We start from the raw sequence: 15,374 nt of genomic DNA, 5'->3' as shown, positions 1-15,374 counted from the left end.
GAAGTTAGAAAAGTTTCATTTTTATTTTAACAGTATCAGAGTTTTACCTCTTGTCTTTCTGTGCCTGGGAAATCAGGAATGCCTTTGCTCTGAAGACCTTGTAATCTAATGCCAGGTCTTGCTGTTCAGCTTTTACTGTTGAACTTTAGTGCCTCATTTCATGTGTGGTCTTGACTTCTGTAACACTCCTCACAATGGGGTTGGCAGCTCTTACCCTGGAACCAAGCTGATGACTTCTCTGAGCTCAGGGTCTGGCTTTAAGATAAGATGCAATCAGCAAAGATGATAAATATTTCGGCAAGTAATCAAACGTGTGAGAGCCATCTGGTTATTATCTTTGGATTAATATCTGAGATTAGAATCTGGGAGTGAATTTCAATGCAAACACCTCAAAGTCCTGTCAAACACATGGTAGTAAATATGTGTGGCTGATAAATCTATTGACTTTTTGTCTGAATTATTTAATGGAAATTGTAGGATGGCATTAGGTGGCCCTGCCCTTTGCTGCTTAGCTGTCTTTCCAGGGCTTCCTTTCTTTTACACCTACAGTGTGTTCCTGATAAATCTTCTCACACACTTTTAAGTAATTTCCCAAGTGCTCTCAAAATGGAGGCAGCAATTCATCGCTGTCACTTTAGGTAATTATTACTGAAATCTACAAAACAGTGTTTCAGAATAATTAACCTTCATTAACCTTAAGCCTTAAAAGATTTTCTGGTGTTGCTCAGCACGCCTGGAAGCTGCCAGTCACACGTTTGTAAACTCGGAGCTGTCACGCAGTTCTCAAACCCTGTAGGGTGAGCTCTGTCTGCTTTACTGATCTTGGCTCACGCAAAGGCACAGCACTATATATTTCAACTTGTAAACGGTGTATCTTGGGTTTTCTTGTTACTATATTTCTGTGTAATACTTTCCAAACTCTACTTTATTGTATTCCGCAGTTTAAAAGCCACCTGGATATTCCTTTTCTATTCTTTTTTTTTTTTTTTTTTGAGACTATCTCTAAGCCTTCTTGCATGTTTTTGTAATGTCTAAGACAGACTCAGACAGAGGCTTCAGAAGACTTAGGCAGCTGGTACCTTTTTTGATGATTTCATTTCACAATTCTTTTAGAATAAATGTGGGTACTAACAAGAACAATGAGTAAAATGTCAGTTGTACTAAATATAAGTTATCTGTTCTAGAAAAATATTAACACTTTTGTCAGTTCAATTACACCTGTGCATCATTCTACTTAAGCAGAGTAAAAAAAGTAGAGTCTAACAGATGTATGGTAAGGACATAAATGTTGTGAACCAAAGAAATACAACAAATCCTTTATACTGGAACTTTTGGTGAATGTTTTAGAGACTAGAGATGAGAATATGTCCAGGTGTCCTTTGAACCCTGCAAGGTGATTAAAGTGAACAGTATGAACCTGAAGTGACAGTACTGAAATGCATGGAGATACATGCATGGGCTAGGGATTTGCACAAGAGGAACAGCTAGTTCATGGGAATGGCGAGCCCACCATGCATGGGAAACAGGGGAGATGAACATTTACAGCTTACTCCAAGTGGGAAAACTGGTTATGGGGAATCTCTGTAAATATTTTTTTACATAGGAAGCAAATATCTTTCTACGTAGGAAGTAAAACTTTCACTGCTCTGCTGGAAGACGAATGAGAGCCACAATGAGTTGGAAGAGTGTCGCCAGTTACAATCAGCATCTCAAGTCTCCAGGAAGCAGTCAACTACTGAGTGCTAGAAGGGGATAATCCGTTTTACGCATTTTTAAATTAATATGAAATGGTACTCTCCCACTTTTGCTGTACAGCCTGGGTTTTAGAATGTCAAGACAGTATTTGACTTTTCCAAGAGACTGCAAGCACTAGTACAAATCATTTTTATCCATTTTAACCACCACACTGAGTGAATTGTTGGCTCTGTGCAATTAGTCTCTGTGCTTCTTGACAATAGAACCACAGATTTTCACAAATTCTATGAATAATGCAAGGTGGAAGCTCTGTTCTCCAAGTCTGTTATTTTGCTTCTTGAAAAACATTTAATTTCTTATAAACCTGATACAAATAGGCCAGCTGACAAGTATCCCAAAAGAACAGAATATGCTCAGAACAGTGAGATTTGAACTGACATATTTTTGGCAAAAAAATAAATAAATTATACAGGCTGTGTTTGTCTGGAAGTTTAAAAATAGGAGCCTTTGTCATATGTGGCAGGAAAGGCCCAGTTGAGTCATGATTGATGTCACTTGCAAGAATATTTTAAGCTTAGAAAATGACATCAGAATCATCAGAATTTAGTGAGATTCAGAGTGGCTCCTGAAGCCAGGGTGCTGGGGATTCTGGAAGATACTTTGTGGATAATACATAGCACGCTGCCAGACATCATCTGAAGAGAAGCCAGGAGTTACGGTACTTTCAGACTACATTTCTAAATGATGGGTATAATTTGCTTTAATAACATTAATTTTTAGTTAAATGCATGTTTCAAACTAGTTTTGGTTTTCTAGATTTGGAGCAACCCCCCATTTCAGGCAGGAAGAGCAGTCTGTCACTGTCTGACCTCTCCCCTTACTCACTTACATGACAAGTTTCCAAGAGCAGTCGGGAGCGCTCTCCTTATTACCACGAGTCTGCAAATACAGCAGGACCTCTTTCCATTTACTCTTCTCCAGTTTTAGTGCTCAATTCCTGCTGACTTTACTACTGAGCATTTATAAGTCAGACCGTAACAGTACATATGTATGTTGGAAGTATTTCTTTTAGCTCCCAGGCTAAAACTAAACTTTGTCTGTCTGTCTGCTACTGCAAGTGCTAAAATGGAAGTAACGAAACAGAAAAGGTGCTTGGATTTCGCTTTATTAAAGATGACCAATAAATCGTGCAGAGTCAGGTCACGGAGAGGCTGTGCACAGCTTTTGCCATGCGGAGTAACAAACCTCTTTGGAATAGTTTCTTACATTTCTCCTTTGATTTGCCACATATAGCAAGTCTTTGCTCCCTAAAGTAACTTTAGTGTGAAAATTAGTATATTTAATCTAAGTACACAATGCTACTTTTGATCCAGCTACATTTATTTTGCTTTTAAATAGCTTTTAAATGTAAAGAGAAAGTAAACTGCAAATCATATTTCTAAGCAGTAGATTTATACTTGCAGTTAGCAGCAGCATGTTTTGTTCCTAAAAATGACAGATATTAGTGAAAAAGCAAGTTGTACGGTTGCTTGGCTGCGTGCCTGTAACAATATGCATAATCAGTTTTCATAACTCAAATGAGTTCATTCCAGGAAAATAAAAAGTTCATCAGGCAAGCAGCTCCGCGGGTAAAGTGTGTGTGTTAGCTCAGAGCTGCTGTTATCTGCCCTTTAGATTTGCACGTTGTGCTCGTTCCTGTTCTGTTTGAAGAGCCAAGTGGCGGATGAATTATTCTTGGTATTCCTGACTTTTACTTCAAGCCAATAAACACCTGTGTGTGACTGGTCTGCCAGAGCCATTCCATGAAACATCTGGGCACGCTCCAGCCCTTGGGGCTACTGGCGTTCAAAACATTTTCCCCTGATCCTGCCGCTCGCTGCTGCTGCAGTCGGGCCTGATTAAGCACAGGAATTGGATCAGGAATCCCATCACTGCCATGCACCCAGCTCTCTTGGTGGTAGAAGAGGCAGACAAAAGGACAAGGACTCTGGTGGATTATGTGAGTGGTGAGGCAGAGGGAACTGCATGCCATTCCTTTGGGCAGAGAGAGTTTTCCGTGGCTCCTCTGTGTTATTTAGCGCACAGAAAGGACCTGCGCTGGAGGATGAATCACTGCATAGTAAAACCTCTGTGCAATCTGTACTTTGTTGCAGCCGTTGTAAGGACACAGTGAGTGAAGCAGACAACTGTACAGAAGGAAACAATGTTTTCACGATTAAGGCATGAGCGCAGCCCTGGGGAACTGAATCGTATCCCTGCCTTTGCCACAGATTTCCTGTGTGATAGGAGTCACTTTGCACATGTGGTTGTTAACTGTGTTTCTGGAGGTGCTTGGTATGGAGGAGTGTAATTTGTAGAAGTGTTGAGCACTTGCCACTGCAAACTGTAGGCAGTGGGAGCTGTGCTGTGATGAACACTGAGAAACCAGGCACCCTGCATCCCAATGAGGCAGGCAAGCAAAGTGGAGGCAGGGATTACACAGATAAATCTTTGTGAGTTCAATTTATATGGCTGAAGAACAGCTTGAAGGGGATTGTTCTTCTTAAACTTGTCCTTTCCTGTACCTAAAATAGGAACAGCAAAGTTCTAGTTAAATACAAATGTAATATTTGTGAACAATTGCTGAGTTTAAGATAGGTCTGCTAAGCTGAGAAGTAGTAAAATTGCTGTTTAGCATTTTTCTGTCCTTCATCTGTTTTGCTACTTTATCTTTTTAAATGGAGATATTATTGTATCATTGAGCAGTCACTGAAGAACTTTCTATTAAAGTAATATTGTGAGTACGTGTATGTTTTTACTGACTATATGCAAAGTTAGAGATTCAATAAACTCTATGTGTTTTCCCACAGTCTTAATGTGGAAAATATAAGTTTAATCGTAGAGCAAAAAGATAACACTTTAAAAATAATACACTGTTCTGTTGGCAAAAGTTGAAAAAGACATGTAAGACACTTTAGGGGAAGATACTTCTTGAAGTGAAGAGTTAATCTTCTGCTTACTCACAAAATAAAACGACTGTTTGTGTAATGTGTATCTTAAAAGTCACAAATTGCATGAAAATATGTATAGCATTTTGTATGTAAGCTATGCTTATATCAAGATGGGCAAAGTCAAAAATAAGTCTCTTTCATATGAGAAATGGAAAATGAGAACAGAAAAGCAGATCACAGATTTCTATAATATAGTTTTGTCATCTTAAATACTGACACTCGTTGATGCTGTAATCCAGTGCCAGGGAGAATTACTATTTGTTTTTTTGAAAGTGCTATTTATTTTGCATGCTCACCATAATTAACAGAAAACTCTTCTATTCCCCCATTCGTTAATCACAGCTTTTAAAAACATTACATTTGGAACTGTCTGTTTTATGTAACTAGAAGAGGCATGCTCCATTCCACCAGAGGTGTTAGTTACATAGGTGACTAGAAAAGTAGAGGGATGTTTTTAACTTTAGTAATCACAAACACATACTAACACAGAAACCCATTTATTTTCTAAATTTTGCTTATTTGAGATGTAACCTATTTTTTCTGTTGGGACACAGAGCCATACACTCAGGATGCACACATGGCACCAAAAGTAGAATTCAGGCAATCCAAATGCACAAAAGTAATTCATAAAACCTCTGCTTTACTGACTGTAAAATCTGAATTCACTTGGCTCCATTGTTTTGGTCCTGTCAGTCTGCTAAGTGCCAAAGCTGAGGTTTCCGTGAGTACATTAAACTCAACTTCCAGCTACAGCTTCTTTTAACCCCACTAAAAGACAAGTCTGGACTCAGTTCCCTGAGGAGATCGCTTCAATTCAGGTGCCCAGAGCACACCTACCATTTACTGACATCACTGGCTGCTTCCAGGATGGATCTCACTCATGTCCTGGGCTCGTGGGTACTTGGCAGTTGCCCATGAACTTGTGGAGTTGTCTAGCAGAGTGGTGAGTTACAGAGGACTCGGGTTCCCGCATGCTTCAAAGTCCCTGCCTTACTGTTCAAAGCTTCAGCCTGTTTTATAGAAGGAAATCTCACTGAACACTGATTGTGGCTCCATGAGGTGCCCTGGGAGAGTGGCTCAGAGCCCTGCACCCGCACGGGCACCCCCAGGCTCCCAAGAGGAGTGGAGGAGTTCAGAAACCCCTCTGCACTCATCATTCCTGTTTGGTGGACTAAAGAGCTGAGCACAGGATGTCTGTGTGTGCAGTGCAGCAAGCTCACAGGATCAGAACGCTGTAAAATGTTTTGAGATTCACTTGAATATGGTTTGCTCTCAGTCTCAAATGAAGCATATATAATTATTACCAGAAGCAGAGATGAAAAAAATCACCAGATCATCCTTTACTGTTATCAATATGGCAGAAAACACCAAGTATTTCTAATTGCTATATTCTACTTCTACATAGAATAAAAATAGACCTGAATTTAATTGTAATGTCTCAATACAGTGAGATTGCAAGCCATTCCTCCCCCCCCAAGATTATGCTCAATCCTTCCCCATGTGGAGTATTTAATCCTACTTTTGCTTACTTTAAACTGAATAGAATTTTTGTACCAAATTAGGACAACTAAGTCCTTCCACGCAGAAAACTACTGAGCTCACTGGATATTTTTCTGTCGTGGTGCCAAACCATACAGTAATTGTACTGAGGATATGGATGGAAGAAACGCTGCTCTGCACAGTAATTCCATATAGGAATCACTATTGATTACAGCGAGGCTACTTTATGGGTAGTGGTAAATTATGAGGTTTCTCTTGTAAGTGAGAACATTGATTTACATGAGTAATGCAAAGACTCACACAAAAACTGAACTCAAACTTTAACTGTCAGCTGTAACATCTATTTATACCACAGATCTGTGCTTAGCTACTTACATTTAATTATAATCAGTTGTGGTGCCTGTCTGTGTTTACTCAGAGAATCACATTACTGAGGTCAAATGCAATGACAGTTATATTGTAGTTATTTGAAAACATGCTTAGTTGTACATTCTGCCTGTATCTGAGGACAGAATTTCTGCAGAAGAGAGGATGGGTATGATTCACCAGTCCTTCCTTACATGAATAAAATTTCACACACATCAATTTTAGTCAGGGCATGTCCATGCTGCACAACACTGAGCTGCAGAGAGATAGCCAGAGCAGCTCCAAAGGAGCCAGCTTGGTAACTGGAAGCAGTTTAACCACATTGCTTAATGCTGCATACTGTCTAATTTACCCTGGTTTTTAGCAAAGTAAATTAGCTTTGGCAAAGCAGTGCACAAACAGGCTACCCTGCTCCCAGTCCGTGGGCCAGCTTTGGCATCGATTTCCATACCGTACATACTGTGCACTACAGCAAAGGACTCTTTGCATAAAAATGCACAGATTCAGATCCTCAAATTTTATTCTACACTTATTCACTTGAACAGCACAGAACATTTTTAATTCTTGAATGTCACTGCTTAAAATTTAGTGGTATTACTGAAACAGAACATCAAAGACTACAATACCATTATAAATGAATCCCTAAAGCATATCAGTTTGGGCTTACCATGATCAAATATGCTTATATGTACTTCACAGCAGTAGCAAACTGCTAATTGGTAGTAGATTTTTTCAGACTCTTAAGCCTAATTGCTTCTGACCCATGGCATCCTTATTTCCAGCATGAATGGCTTTACCAAAATCTGAACAAATCGCTAACCTTTCACATTTAAATCTTAGAAGAAAAATGTCATTAATATAACTAAACTATGTTTTAGAATGCCACAGGTCCTACATTTTTTTGAAAGAGTCTGGGAAAAATTAGGGTTTAACTGCCTGCTGTCTGACAGTATTGTTGATAGACCAAATTTTTCCTCCCATGAAATCAATGACAGAAATCTTTCAATGACAAAGGGAGCAGATACTTGTCTGCCATGTGGTCTTGCCATGTACAATTTTCCACTAGGGACAGAATCCCCTTTCATCTCTGAGAAATTATTTCAAACTACTTAGTAAGAGAGTCTTTTGGCATCAAAATTAGCAACCTTTTCAATAACAAAGCAACAGATGCTAACTTGATATTCCAGGAAACAATAACATTCAAACAATTTAGTGTTATTCTTCCCAAATCTAAACAGAGCACATAAGGATGCATTTTGAAAAAGTGGCCTGCTTCAGCCCCCAAATTTTACATTCAGAGTTGAAGGTATGCTGAAAATCAACAGCTATTGTAACAAGCTGAAATATTAATTTATGCATAAATTAGGTGGAAAAATAATTGAGAATTTTTTAAAATAGATAGTTTTAATCTCTATCTCTGCTTGAACTAAAAAATAAAGACGTAGGAGCTACCTGCAATTCCTTCTACAGTAAAATAACTACCTAACTGTGGCAGAACTTCAGATCCTCTAGAACAACCTTGATGATTCTAAATTTAAACTAAAATGCTTGAATGTATACAGCTATTACCAGAAAAAGAAGCGGAAAAAATCAGAGGAAAAATGTACCCATATGGAGGACTCTAATATCCATGGCACAGATCTTGAGAACAATACCAGAAAATTGGCTGAATTAACTGTATCAGAATGTACACTATGCAAGAAGACATGTATATGCAACACACATTTCTGCTTCTCTCAATAAAAATAATTTTGATAAAAAGGCAACTTTCCTCCCCAGATTGAAGTTCTACCGTAAAAGGATTTGGAATGGAGCTATAACCCCTGTTCTCATCCACAAAGGACTTATTTTTCATCCAAGTTGAGTGAAGATGTCAGATTCATCAAACATATTCTATAGACTTAGAGTTGGTTTTTATTTTGTTTTGTTTAATAGCTCACACAGTACAATCACTATGAAGCAGAAATTTAGATAAATACATTATTTTTTTACCAGGCACTGGATTAATGCTCAACCTTGCAACATCCAACTGTTGCTCCGTATTAATTTTACAGCCAGTTGCTGCTCAAACCCTGTAGTGATTTGGCTGGATTCTGATCTCCACTCCTCTCACCATTTCACATTTTCCCATATAATATTACCGTACCACCATAAATGATAGAAGCAGTCCCTTCGAAACCAGTGATTGCTCCAAGGTGCTTGAATTTCTGCCTTGAAATGACCTACAAAGAAGAGAAAACGCCCTGATGTCAGTCTTGGCTTTCTTTCTGATTATATAACAGGGGAAAAACGATACGATTTTTTTTTATATTTTTATGTTAGTTTTGTAAAAACTAAGGAGGGAATTATCCAGAATTACTGCTGGTGATTATCTAAGGAGTGAAATGGGGCTACTACAGTAATAACTGGTAGCTGAATACCTGAGAAGTATTTTAACCTTCTCTCTAGCTATGTAGTGTCTATTGCGTGTCTGTGTCAGCACCTCGTGCGAGAATCTGCTCGTCATGAAACAGTCAAACCCTCTCTCCTGACTAATACTGGACATTACAGTCCAAAATACTTTCCACCAATACCTCTCATTTTTCCTCTAGGAAAAGAAATCCATAACTGGAGACTACTTACGACATTCTAATTCTAATTTTAAAACAATCTCCTTTTCACACTCCCACCACAAAACAAACAGCCCAATCCTTTCTCCCTTTCTCCCCTTGAAAAAGGAGGTAATTTTTAGAAACTACTAAGAAAGCAAAAGGCATTTGGGCACGTCAGTAGCATTCACTTGCAGAAGGTTTATGTTTGAAAGCTAAAAACACTGTCTTCAATACAGCGCAAGACACACTGTCTGCAGCACTGCTTTTAATATCGAGTTATTTCAAATAAGGCTAAACACATAATTAAGAAGTGCAGCTGGCAGTTTTCTGCCTACATTTTGAAATAATTCTCCATTTTTTGTTTTATTGGCCACAAAGTCAAATTCTTTTCTAAATTGCAAAGGTGCAAAGTGTTTCTGGATGTACCTAATTTAGAGTAAGGTGTTCTAATTTGCTGGGTTATTACTGTGTCCATTCCACTTGGCACACACAGTTTTGAATAAATATTGTTGGGTTTATTTTGGTTTGTTTTGTTTATTTACATGGAAGCCTTAAAAGGCTTCTCTATCTTTCTGATTTCTTTACAGAAACTGTACCAACCTTGTAGTTATAATCCACTCCTAAAAACAGTTCAACTAACCAAGGAACAAGGTTTAAAAGACACTATGTAGTTTCCATTAGTACTGAATTGCTATGCTAATAAAGTCAGAACAATTGACTAGTTCTAGAAAAAGCATTTTATATGAATATCACAATGCATAGATATTCTCTCTCCCTTGAAAAATACAAACAAAATATAAAATTTTTATGCAGGGAAGAATCAATTGGAAAAATAAAGAAAATTAGCCATTAATCCTTTCTCTGTGCAAGGAGTTGTATTGCTATATGAAGAAATTAAGGTGACTCATGGAGTCAATACTTTGGTGACTCCTCCTGTAAAAGTCAAGGTTTAAAAACAATTCAAAAAAATTTTATATACTTAGATAACTCTACTTCAGAATATCTTTCTCAAAAGCTTTTTCTTTCAGGGTTATTATGCACACATATTTTCACTGCAGAAATTTCAAGACAAAATATTACATGAAGAGGGAATTGAGGTTTAAGATGCAAAAAAGATAATGTAGGAATTAAAAGGAAAAATCTTCGAATGTAATTATTCCCTACTAAAGTATTACAAACCCAGGAAAAACAGCCTCTGAAAAGATATCTCACCATCTTAAGGCCCCTGATAACCTGCCCTGTATCTTGTTCTGATGCTACAAAGAAAAAAATTCAATGAATTTACTGAGTCTTTCAAAATCACAGTCTTGTAAACTAGTACTTCAAATATTATTGTGACATAGTTACAGTCCTCTGGTTATTACACCAGACTGATTATTTCTTTCAAATTATACTCAAAAATATTCAAAAGTCCTAGGCAGTAGCAAACATAAATGAACAAAAGGGAATAATTTGCCATCTACAAAGAGAGGGAAGCACAGTCTAGTAACACAGTTCATATTCTGAAATATTATGTTCTTTACTGATAGAAACTTATTAAATCACATTCAATCTTGGACTGTAAAACATGAATCGCATCTGGAAGCCATTTCTAAAAAAGAGCAGCATATCTCTGTTATTGTCATTGTTCAGAAAATAACTGTGCAGATATTGTTAATTTATCACTTACTAACCAAAATACTGTCCTGCTTTATTTTCCTTGAAGATTTTTGAAGTAACTGTCTCTTTGCCAGACATCCATGTGCCCTTGCATGCCTCTTTGCCCCTTGCATTGAGTCCCATTTGAAAAATGTTCTTTTCTGTTTTTTAATTTCTAGGGCCAAGACAGTGAATTGCACAGTGACCAATCCATAAAAATCCTAACTGCAGTTAAGTTGGCATTTTTTGAAACACATAATTACTCAGAAAACAAGATGTAAGTAGAAGATCACAACACAGCAATCAGAGACTAGGTGAAAAAGAGAAGAAAGAAAGACATCAACAGATTCATGTCCTCTCCCTCTTTTTACATTCTCATGTATGTCACCTTTTGAGCTGAAACCCTGCCTTTCCACAAAGCACTACTACCCAATTAAAAAAAACCAAACATCAATACAACAAACAACAATGGATTACAAGAATTTAAGATGCATAAAAATGCTTGTTAACAACTCCAGGCATCTAAGTGGTGCATTTGTACTAATACAAAAGGAAATAAAAGCAGTAAAAATAGATTTTTTTTTTAAATTTCTCTTGCTAAGCCCTTTTCACCAAAACAGTAAGACTTTGTTTTATGAACAACAAAATATGTAAATTTTGCAATGAAAGCAAGCTAATGAACAATAAAAGGAAACTGACAAATATTATATTGTTTTCTCCTGATTTTCAACTTGTCTGACAAACTGACCACGAAGCTGATCAGCTAAATCGTTATTTAACAGAAGGAGTAGCTGGTATTTTATGCCTTTTTTATTTTGTGTAAGCCTCTACAATTTTTTTACAATGAGTATTAATGTTCTGCTTTGGCAGTAATAATTTACTCCCTATTCTACAATAATGTGAGGAAAAATATACATGAAAAATTGCTTACACATTCTGGCTGCAACTTCGAGATTGTAAAAAAATTTCCAATTGCCTTACTCTCCATGCTAACAAATTCTTCATATTCCCCATTTCTTTGTGCCAGTAACAAATGATCTCATCTTTGACTGTGCTCAGGCAAACATCTCACCTACTGTTTTATAAAATGTCTTTTACACTAAAAATGTAAAAATAGCTTAGAGCAGAAAGTCACTACTACAAAAATGTACTAATACTGGTTTATGGAATTTGCCAAACATGGTGCATATGCCATCTCTGGGCAGACCCAGTTCCTGAGTAAGCTGCTTTTGAGAACACGTTATAGTTCTATTGCCTGGAATTTTTTGCATGCTGATCTTGAGCTACCAAGAGAATACTTTCATATTTCTTTAAATGATTACTTAACGCTTTAGCTTTCAGGCAAAATTTTTTTCTAATATATCCATTTACACTATTGCGCTAGGATGTATTAATAGCACTGATCAATCAAAAAAAGCAAGAAGTGGTATTAAATCTCCTTCAGTCTAGCTAAGTGAGGGAGTCCCTAAGTGTTTATTTTTTAGTGAGAGCTGATGTAAGAAGGCAATATTCCCTGTCATCCAGCATGATACGCCTGAATGTAACCAAGGGAATCACCCAGAGCTGAAATACCAATGCAATAACTGCAGTAATGACTTGTTACAGCTGATACATGTCTGAAAATGTGCAAAAAACTACAGAGCACAGACACAATAAGCAGGAACAGAACTTGTTCATATCACTTAATTATTTCCAAGATCAGAACCCCCTGTAAAATATGATTCAAATTTTCTATCCGATTCAAAACTTACTTTGGAAAGAGGAAGATGATGGGAACCAAAAGATAGAGACTGCAGGCTATAAATATTTCTTTTGTTTAGAAATGGAACTTGATTTTATAAGGGCAGATGGCAATATTATATGCTGAAATTCTGCAGAAAGCTACAAACTCATCAGCTGAAAATAAAAGTGATGGATTAAAAGTTGGTTGTATTATTCAACTGCAAGGTGACAACAATCCCAAATGTGAAAACCAAATGCAATCCTAGAATGTAGTAGTTGAGGAACTTCCAAAAGAGATGAAGACTATTAATGCCATTGTAATAGGTCCCAGTGAAATGACCTTAGAAATAGCATTGAATCTATTTAAGAAAAAAATGCTCAGACTGGAACATAGGCAAATAAGAGATACTAATATGGTAAGGACATGAAGAACTTGTAGGCTGTGTCTAGAGGAACTGAACTGGTTTAGCCTAGCAAAGTGAAGTCTGAAAGAAAATATTCTAACTCAGAAACTGGGTGTAAAATCTATGGAGGAAAGTAGGTGTTGAAAACAAGGAAAAGGACCAACATTCGTACAAGAACGAATACACGTAAACTAGTCACACAAATTGAGGTTATAAATTAAATCAGGTGGTTTCTAGTCTTCAGAAGACTTAGAGCAGTCTTCCTGGGAGTGCTGCTGTGCTATGAACTCTGCACTTGCCAGTTACAAAAAAAAAAAAAAAAAAAAAAAGACAGAAAAGCACCTCTGACTTCAGAGCATCCATAGGCCTTAACTTCTAATATCAGATCCCAGCAGCATTCCTCACCACTGGCTTGCAGGATCTGTTCTGCTTTTTAATTTTTCACTTATCTGTCCCCACAGGAAGTTCCACTGGTAACTAAGCCTGAGCTAGTTACCAAAGCTCCTTTTATAGCCAGTGGAGATGCATAGTCTTTGAGGGCAAATCATCCCATTTATCTTTGTCACTGAAATATCTTTTCTTCTTGCTCTTCAGTGGAACAGAGTGATCTCATTTAGGAATTCTATTTCTTACTCCACCGACTTCTTGCTTAAAATACTCAGCTCTGTGTGAAAACTCACTGTCTTCACTCCCCACCATCCATGGTGGGGATACTTTTACTCCCTTTCACATTTTGCTGCTTGAACCTTCTGCCCATCAAAATCAACTTTTTTATAGTCATTGCTTCAGTAAAAAGAAGAGATTTAATCCACTCTGGAAATGTATTCATACATAGTATTCCATACAGAAAAGAAATTGCATTAAGCCTCTACCCAGGCTTTTTACTAAAAATGCTCTCTCAGTTTCACCTAATCAAATGATTCATTTTCAATCTTCTCTAAGTTATGCAGTGAAACAAGAACAGCTAATGCTATTCTTAAGTCATTACTGTGCAGACTGCGTGTACTTATCCATAGTAACTGCTTGAAAGTTTCAGTAAGTAAAATGTATATGGACAATCATCTCTGTGAAAGAAGTGTATTAATCCCACACTGTTATTCTTCGAGATACACTCCACATACACTTCATGACCTTCCTCATTATTAGAGGTTTCTTACCTGTCTGAGTTCTGAGTTGGTAAAACAAATCTTGGCTGTGTTAACTCTGTGGTGTTGGAAGCCGGGTATTTCTGCTTGACTGTCCTCGAAGGACACACATATTGCCTTCAGAAGGACATATATACTGGAAAGCTGACCATAGCTTCCTAACTTCAGTCACTGTACAATGGGTAATCATTCCTTCCTAGTTCAAATCTTAAGTCCAATTTTTATCATTCCGTAGGCATTTTGATGGGCCCAAATAACAGAACCGTAGTGGAAAGGGAAGCCCCAGAATACTGTTCTTATCTGCTCAGTAGCACAAAAGATGAGAAAGTGATGAGATGAGCACAGTAAAAACTTTATAACCTAAAAATTTATTCAGAGCGATGGCTCATTCAACAATATATGGATCTATAATAGGATTAGGGGAATAGTATTAATTTCCATTCTGTGTTTGGAGCTTTCTATTTGCATGTGTATAGTGTTGTGTAGTACTCAGTACGTGAAAGGACTTTATTCGTTGCTTCTGCCCATACCTATTTCCTCTACTTCTTTCAAGAAACAATAATTTCACATTACATTTACCTTAACAAAAAGGATTTCAGGCATAATCTGTCACACTGCCTCAAGAACTAAAAGTGGTCGATCTCAACCATTATTAATTAAAGCTGTTTTCTCATAACAGCTGACAGCGAGTGAAAGGTTTGAGCTGTCCAGGCTAAAATTCAAGCTAAAAACCAGTCGGTGGTCTCCCTTTAACTTCTGGTGCGAAGTAACTCTAGTTACTACGTTATTTAATTCCGCACCAAAAAACCATATAAGCCTGCTTTATTATTTTAAATACTGCTCCTCTTCCCGTCCGAGGGGGAACGCCCGCGGGGGCCGCGGCTCTTGCCGCTGTCCCGGTGACGCCGGCCCGTCCCCACGGCAACGCCGCCGGCCATGGCGGGGCGCGGCCATGTCCGCCCGGCCCGAGGTGAGGGGCGACCTCGGGCGGGCTCCGTGCGACCCCCGGGCTCCCGGCTCCGGGCTCCCTGCTCCCTCCCGCTCCCTCCCCAGCCCTTGCCCCGGGCTCCCCGCAGGGCCGAGGCGGCCCCAGGCCCAGGCGCTGCGGCGGCCCTCGGGCTCTCCAGGCTGGTGGGGAGGGAGGTCCCACACCCTCCTTTCCGCCGTTCAGAGACAGTGCCGGGGGGTCATGGTGGGCTTAGGTGTGTCCGCCTGCACAGGGGGGTGTAACGGGGGGGAAACCTTTTGTTACAGCCTCAACAAGGGCCTTCTGCTCTCTGCTCCCAGCATTTCCATAGCACCCGGAATTAATTAAGGTGAAAG

The 15,374-nt window shown here is 38.4% G+C and overlaps 1 protein-coding gene and 1 long non-coding RNA gene across 3 annotated transcripts in view; one reads left to right on the top strand and one right to left on the bottom strand.

The window, feature by feature from the left end:
- On the bottom strand, nt 1–15,045 carry LOC135402852 (uncharacterized). Of its 2 annotated transcripts, XR_010425227.1 has the most exons (4): nt 14,064–15,045; nt 10,355–10,398; nt 8,698–8,773; nt 1–4,259 (listed from the first exon to the last, which is right to left on the bottom strand). It is a non-coding gene; the product is annotated as an uncharacterized LOC135402852 (long non-coding RNA). The 2 variants fall into 2 exon arrangements; XR_010425228.1 differs by lacking the exon at nt 10,355–10,398 and having other exon boundaries at nt 14,064–15,030.
- Nucleotides 14,925–15,374, top strand: part of ODAD2 (outer dynein arm docking complex subunit 2) — a 78,982-nt gene continuing 78,532 nt past the window's right edge. Inside the window, exon 1 of the mRNA XM_064636335.1 lies at nt 14,925–15,021. The gene's annotated coding sequence lies outside the window, so the exon portion shown is untranslated. The remainder of the gene's footprint in view (nt 15,022–15,374) is intronic.

This window comes from Pseudopipra pipra, chromosome 1 (genome assembly GCF_036250125.1).
Source record: "Pseudopipra pipra isolate bDixPip1 chromosome 1, bDixPip1.hap1, whole genome shotgun sequence".
In the NCBI taxonomy this organism is placed as follows: Eukaryota; Metazoa; Chordata; class Aves; order Passeriformes; family Pipridae; genus Pseudopipra; species Pseudopipra pipra.
The sequence above is the reverse complement of the archived record's forward strand: the minus strand, read 5'-3'. Positions and strand labels throughout refer to the sequence as shown.